Below are 8,158 nucleotides of genomic sequence, written 5' to 3' on the forward strand. Positions count from 1 at the left end.
TGTTCCTATAAATACACATCATTTGAGTCATAACTACGCCCCTGAAGACGCATGTTGATGACTAAACGTTGGGCGATGATAGAGACTGGCGACGCAGGACGCGGTGGGATGGTGACACGGCGGCCATCTTTGTGGTTAGAAGCGCTGGACACTTCACACTGCTGTATACCTTCTTACTAAATGTGAGTGGTTTTTATCTTTTCAATAAATTATCCTTGTTTATGGAGATTGCGCAATGAGCGTTTTCTTTTTATTCCCTACATACCACGATCTTGAGGTCTTATGCATACTGGAGTATACTTAGTTTAATATCCAGCTACCAAAAGGAGATCTAAAGCCTTCCATTTAGTTCAGAGGCGAATATGTTGGTGCTACTCCATTAGAAGATCGTTGGTTTATTCTATGAAGACTGCCTTTATTCTACACATGTGTATAACCCATACACTGATGGTAAGGGTCAGTTTGTTTGGGTGTTGATGATGGTGTTTTCATCTCTCTTCTGTGTCTCCTTTCAATATGGATCTCGCTGATTAGAGTATTATTTCTTCCTGATGGAGAGGACTTTTGTTTGACCATATTTATTTTGGTTCTTATTGGGACATTTTTACAATAATATTTTTTAGCGCTGCACCATTCCTATTGATATCTCTTCAATTGTATCCAGCAATTTTTGTGTCAGCAGCTTCCACTATATGTCTTATTAAGCGCAACAGATTCTGTTTTTATTACCTGTGCAAGATGAAGGAAAACCTGCAATCATGGCCTGTTGGGGGTACTTGAGGACAGGGTTGAGAAGCACTGATTTAGAGCACTGAGCTAAAATCTAGCGCAAGACAATCCTATTCTAATTGTGGGCATTTGAGAGAAACCAAGTGAGTGTTAGAACCCCTGCTTGCCTTTTTTTAGGTTGGGCTTTGTGTCCCTTTTCTATAAATTGGCTTCACTTCCTTCCACCCCACCAATGTCTTTCCTTGGGGACACACAGGTCAATCTCACTAGTGTCCCCATTAGGCAAATTGCATCCCAGCACTTTGTTGTGTACACCCCAAATTATTAGGTTTTTTTGGGGTTTATTAAAGGGAAATCCACTCTGCAATACAAGTGTACTCGCTGTAAATCTGAGGGGAAGCACTGGTGATTTTATCATTCAATCATGTCGAAGCAAAGATGTTGTTTTTTTATTTTCCTTGTATGTCCCCCTCGGATGTCCAGCAACTGCACTTCCAAGTGCACTTGTAGTGCAAAGTGGATTTGCTTTTAGTAAATAAACCCCAAAGTCCAAGATACCTAATCATTTGGGATGTACAGAGCAAAATGCTAGAGTGCAATTTACCTAATGGGGAAACTATTTAGATCAGTGGTTCTCAACCTGGGGGTCAAATGACGATTTGCCAGGGGTCACCGAATCCTGGGCTGTTCTTGTAGCCCACATCGCTCTCCCAGCCTTTTTGCGGCCACCCAACAGGACTGTCCCTGGAGACCGCAGCCGCCCACTCAACCTCTTCACAGCCGCCCATTCAGTTCACGGCGTGGCTGGGGGACAGAGACTAGAGGTCAGCTGACTGGTGAGGAATGTGAAGTGGGAGGGGCTGGAGGAGACCTTATCTCCTGATTTCGGAATCCCACCCCCCACCAAGGAGTAAGAGAAGGAATAAAAATAGAGAATACATGGAAGGGAGAGAAAAAAAAAGGGGGAGTAACAGAGAAAGAGTAAGAGAACAACAAAAACGGCTATAGAGTGGGATGGGGGGAAACAAGAACTTAAGAAAGATTGAGATAAAAGGGAACGAAAAACGAACAAAGAGAAAGAGTGGTACATCCCAAAATGTACCATAAGGGGTTTTAATAGTTTACGAGTGGAAGGAACTCAGGGAGAGCTAAATGTCCATGGGTTAGGGGTGCAAATTAATTGTCTTGCCTTGGGTGCTAACTCCCCATGCTACAAAAATAATTTTAATGTTGGGGGTCCCCACAACTTGGGAAATGTTATCAAGGGGTCGCGGCACTAGGCACAATGAGAACCACTGTCCTAGACAGTGCATATTTAGGAGATATTTACAGTACCTATAGGTAAGCCTTAATATAGGCTTACATATAGATAAAAACTATGCAAGGGAGTTTACTTCAACTTTAACAGCTCGCCTACCATTTGCAATATTAGAGTAGGGCCAGGCCTGGGAATGAGCTTAAAAATTCGCAGTAGATACACGATGAACTAAAAAATGTGTTTTGTGCCATTTCATTTCAATTCGGTATTTACATAAATTTGTTTTGTTAAATTAGTTTAATTCATTTAATTTATTTTCGGAATTAGTTTTGTTTATTCAGATTCAAATCGATCCGAATTCGGAAAATTTGAATCAAATTGAATGATAGGGGACCTATCCTCATGATAGGGGACTTGTAGGCATCCTCATGAAAGGGGAATTGTAGGCATCTTCATGAAAGGGAACTTGTAGGCATCCTCATGAAAGGGGACTTGTAGGCATCCTCGTGAAAGGGGACTTGTAGACATCCTCGTGAAAGGGGACTTGTAGACATCCTCGTGAAAGGGGACTTGTAGGCATCCTCATGAAAGGGGACTTGTAGTCATCCTCATGAAAGGGGACTTGTAGTCATCCTCATGAAAGGGGACTTGTAGTCATCCTCATGAAAGGGGACTTGTAGTCATCCTCATGAAAGGGGACTTGTAGTCATCCTCATGAAAGGGGACTTGTAGTCATTCTCATGAAAGGGGACTTGTAGGCAGCCTCATGAAAAGGGACTTGTAGTTATCCTCATGAAAGGGGACTTGTAGTTATCCTTGTGAAAGAGGACTTGTAGGCAACCTCATGAAAGGGAACTTGTAGGCATCCTCGTGAAAGGGGACTTGTAGACATCCTCGTGAAAGGGGACTTGTAGGCATCCTCATGAAAGGGGACTTGTAGGCATCCTCATGAAAGGGGACTTGTAGTCATCCTCATGAAAGGGGACTTGTAGTCATCCTCATGAAAGGGGACTTGTAGTCAGCCTCATGAAAAGGGACTTGTAGTTATCCTCATGAAAGGGGACTTGTAGTTATCCTTGTGAAAGAGGACTTGTAGGCAACCTCATGAAAGGGAACTTGTAGGCATCCTCATGAAAGGGGACTTGTAGTCATCCTCATGAAAGGGGACTTGTAGGCAGCCTCATGAAAAGGGACTTGTAGGCAACCTCATGAAAGGGAACTTGTAGTCATCCTCATGAAAGGGGACTTGTAGTCATCCTCATGAAAGGGGACTTGTAGTCATCCTCATGAAAGGGGACTTGTAGTCATCCTCATGAAAGGGGACTTGTAGTCATCCTCGTGAAAGGGGACTTGTAGTCATCCTCGTGAAAGGGGACTTGTAGTCATCCTCGTGAAAGGGGACTTGTAGTCATCCTCGTGAAAGGGGACTTGTAGTCATCCTCGTGAAAGGGGACTTGTAGGCAACCTTGTAAAAGGGGAATTGTAGGAATCCTCATTTAAGGGGACTTGTAGGCAACCTCATGAAGATGGACTTGTAGGCAACCTCATGAAAGGGGCCTTGTAGGCAACCTCATGAAAGGGGCCTTGTAGGCAACCTCATGAAAGGGGCCTTGTAGGCAACCTCATGAAAGGGGCCTTGTAGGCAACCTCATGAAAGGGGCCTTGTAGGCAACCTCATGAAAGGGAACTTGTAGGCAACCTCATGAAAGGGAACTTGTAGGCAACCTCATGAAAGGGAACTTGTAGGCAACCTCATGAAAGGAAACTTGTAGGCAAGTGCCTACTTGATATTATCTTATGTTTGTATTATGATTAGGGATGAGCCAGATGTTCGAGTCGAACGTAAGTTTGACTGGAACATCGGGTGTTCGCCGAACAGCGAACAATATGTGGTGTTCGCTGCAAATTCAAAATCAAAAGTGCCACTCGGTGATGTAAACGGGTGACCCCGCCCCCCTCTGACACCACGGTGAAGCCACGGGGAAGCTGGGGGTCCTCTTGTTAAAGGGGGCTTCCAGATTCTGATAAGCCCCCCGCCCGCATACCCCCACAACCACCGGGCATTGTTTGTGGGGATGAGGCCCTTGCTTTGGGGTTAGACCCCTAAGCACCCTCCCTATGTTTAGGGCATGTGGACAGGTACGGTTCAGGAGTGGGGGGCACTCTCCCCCCCCTTTTCCTGCGGCCTGCCAGGTTGCGTGCTTGGATAAGGGTCTGGTATGGATTTTTGCGGGGACCCCCACGCCATTTTTTTTTTATTTTGGTGCGGGGTCCCCCTTAAAATCCATACCAGACCTAAAGGGTCTGGTATGGATTTTGAGGGGGACCCCCACGCCATTTTTTCTTAAATTTTGGCAGGGGGTTCCCCTTAATATCCATACCAGATCTGAAGGGTAGCCTGCCAGGTTGCATACTCGGATAAGGGTTTGGTATGGATTTTGGGGGGGAACCCTAAGCCATTTTTTTTAACTTTGGTGCCATGTTCCCCTTAAAAACCATACCTCTGGTATGGATTTTGGGGGAGACCTCTACGCCATTTTTTGGCACAGGGTTCCCCTTAATTTCCATATCAGACCTGAAGAGTCTGGTATGGATTTTAGGGGGGCCCCCACAAATGTTTTTATTTTGGTTCAGGGTTCCCCTTAATATACATACCAGACCCAAAGGGCCTGGTAATGGACTGTGGGAGATATATATATCTATATTGCCGAGACCCGACAATTCATTACAGCCGTGATCAGTTTTCAATGACAATTTTTCCTTTAGAAATGTAATTTTGCTGTGGTACTGTTCTAAATACGGTAAAAATGCATCACTTTGCAGGCATATTATAGATACCCCTAGGCACCTGCATTTTACAGGCAAATATGGCAGCGAAGTCCTCCTCCACGGTGTGTGGTGCTCCCAGGGCCTCTGTAGCCTTCCAAAAGAGGCCTATGGCAGCCTCCTCTAGGGTACTCCTCTTCCTGCCACTTTCTCTTTCCAGGTGTAGGGGAGGGACCGGCATATCAGGCAGCAGGCTCGGCACGGCCACCTCCTGGCTGAGACTTCCCTGTGTATGAGAAAGGGACATGGTTGTAATGTTTTGCATCATCAATCACAATCATAAATTAGTACTCCAAACATCTAGTTAACATCATTGATTGGGCAAGCAGAAATATTTAGAGGAATGCTATACCTGGCTCAATCTGGGCTCCTCCACATGTTGCTGCCTGGAAGGCCCAGGTTGGGCGTCAGAAGCCTCAGCTGGGGGGGAAGGAAGCGTGGAAGGAAGACTGGAGATTGATGACCCGGGTTCAGTCTGGCCTGCCAGAAAATGCAGCCTGTCATAGTACCACATCCTGGGGACATAGATGTCATCTGCTGCTCCGGATCTCTGCGAATCCTGGACTTTCTGGCGCTTCCTTACATATGTGCTCCTTAGGCCACCAATTAGAATCTTCAAATATGTGATGTCTGCCGTGGGGATCACCTGCTTCACAATTTCCAACAATTGATCCAGCGCTGCCTTCCTCTTTGTTTGGTTCTTATAATGTTGGTGGGTTATCTCCCACAGACAAGGCAGCTCCCTGAACATGTCAATGAATATTGCCATGAAGTCTGTATCATTCAAGTTATCCATTTTCACTGCAAGACACAACACAAGACAAACCCTAATGTCAGGCAAAACTCTCCTAATCTTGTTACAATATAGGCCTCACTGTAGAAGCAGTATAGGCACAAGTATGTCTCTTACCTTTGTTCGTTCTTACGATCGGCGCCTCCAATGCTCCTTCCTCCGCTCACAGATCGTACGTAATACGCACGCGTGTTATGCTTTATACACACTGCGCATGCGTGTAACTCCGCCCGCCCCTGACGTTCTTTCTAGTCTATTCCCCGCCCCTTTTCGTTCGCCGCAGTGGGGGAAGAGCACATGGCGGATACACAGCAGGTGCGTGCTAATTACAGGAACGAGGAGGAGGAGGAGGAGGAGGAGGAGGAAAGCCCGGATCCGGACACGTCCCAATCCAGAAGGAGATTTAAGGCCTCAAATATGTCCTTTGGGGAGATGTTGGAGATGGTCGACATCCTGAAGAAGGCCGACTATGATGGGAAGTATGGACCTTACCCGAACCCCAATGTCAGAAAGGCCAAGATCATGGCGAAAGTGGTCAGGAGTCTGCACTGGAATTTCGGGGTACGTCGATCGAAAGATCAGCTCAGGAAACGGTGGTCGGACCTCAAATTACGAGAACGTGAGCAGTACAGAAAGATCCGGAGAGTGCTGCAAAAAAGTAAGTAGTTGTGCTGTGTTCCTATTCTTTATGTTTATTACGTTCGTGCTGCTCCATGTGCTTTTCTCAAAAGTGTACATTTTAAAATGGCAACTTTCATGTTCATGGGCACATTATTCGTTCGTATCAAACATTTTTCTTTCGGCCTCTAAAACACCATTGTTTTGGCCATATGCATTTGGCCACATTTTTTACGCCCTACTTGTATGAAACTAATTTCGTGGTGTAGATGGCTTTGTTACTAGAATGAAATGCAAACTAGATTCTGTGTAAGGAGAGGACACTGATCAGCTGTTTTCACATCTGGACACTGGAGCACTAGTGTGGGACACAAGAACACCATTTTTATTAGGGGACCCACACAGGTGCTCCAGTGTATACTATAGGGGGGTCTCCATCTGTGAAGCTTGTACAAAACAGGTAAAGTATTGCAGCTTGACAAAGGACACTGAAAATGCTACATCTTGGAACTCTGCTAAAATTGACAATTGTACCCCACTTCCAAGCAATGTTTCATATTTATAGTTCTGCCATCAAATATCTGTGTGCTAAGTATAGCATTTTTGTTTTACATAGGGGAGAAAAGACTCGGAGGACACCCCTCATCCGAGGAGACCAGAGACCCCCCCCCCCTGGAAGAAGGGGAAATACCCCCAACACAAGAAGAGCAGGAGGAGGAAGAAGATGTGGTGGAACTAGTCACCACAACAGGTGAGTGTCTGCGACCACAGGCTCAGGTAAGAGATGGATGCCGGCATATTTTTGATACCTGTTTTGTTTTGCTCTCTTTTTAGGTGATCGTGATGTTGTGGATCCAGATCCTTTCACATCAGAAAGTGCCCAGATCCTGATTGGGGAGATGAGGGGGGGTAATTTAGCTTTGGAAAACCTCAAGAAAAACATCAATGATGTTATCCGAAAAAATAAGAACATCATTGATGTTTTGGGGCGAGTTTAAAACCCCTCAAAATCACTTTCTTCTTTTGTGTTCTACAAATGTAAAAATGTTTTAGCGATTTTTCTAAAAGCTACATTTGGAGGATGCACACAGTGTGCCAACATGTGCTATCTGCCATCACGGGAGATCAATGGATGCGTTTTGGGGGTGCAACCCCTTCCTCAATAATAAAGTAGCTGAGATGAAGGGGTTTCTCCCCCAAAACACGTCCCTTGATCCCCCGTGATGGCAGGTCGCACATGTTGACATTCTGAAATTGGTGTGCATCTTCCAAATGTGGCTTTTCCTGGGGTGACTTCACCCCATCTGAACGCAATATCAAACACAGTTCCTAAATACTCATGTCTGATATTGCCTTCAAGTTCTACCTAATGTGAACTTTGTAAGTTCAAGATTTGTGTCTTTCTTGTTGGTTTTACACATGCCTGTTTTATCTTAAATGGACATTTCTATTTGTGATAATGCCACCCCAAAAATTGTTATACAACAAACATGTTGGTTTGTTTTAAAAACCTTTTCTAAATGCACCTGTGATTGTGCAGGTATTAAAATGATTGTTAATGAAGAATGTGTGGATTATTGTGTCAACGCTACAACACTTTGGTGGTGATGTAATTGGTGTTTTCTGTGAAAATGGGGGTTATTTCCTAAGGGCAAATCCTCTTTGCACTACAAGTGCAGTTTTTAGTGCAGTTGCAAGTGCACTTGTAGTGCAAAGTGTCTTTGCCTTTAGTAAATAACACCCAACAGTGCTTTGTATAAGGTTACACAATCATGCCATTTTCAGGACTCCCCACATTTCTGTCAGGGTCAGGTAAAACAAACACAAGCAGTAAATGTCATCAAAGATTTGCTTTTTTTTGGATTTTATTTGATAAAGGCCTCACAAATTGTCTGGCATATTGATGGCCCCCCTACCCGCAAAGAACTCAAGGT

This window comes from Aquarana catesbeiana, linkage group LG02, assembly GCF_042186555.1.
Source record: "Aquarana catesbeiana isolate 2022-GZ linkage group LG02, ASM4218655v1, whole genome shotgun sequence".
NCBI classification, from domain to species: domain Eukaryota; kingdom Metazoa; phylum Chordata; class Amphibia; order Anura; family Ranidae; genus Aquarana; species Aquarana catesbeiana.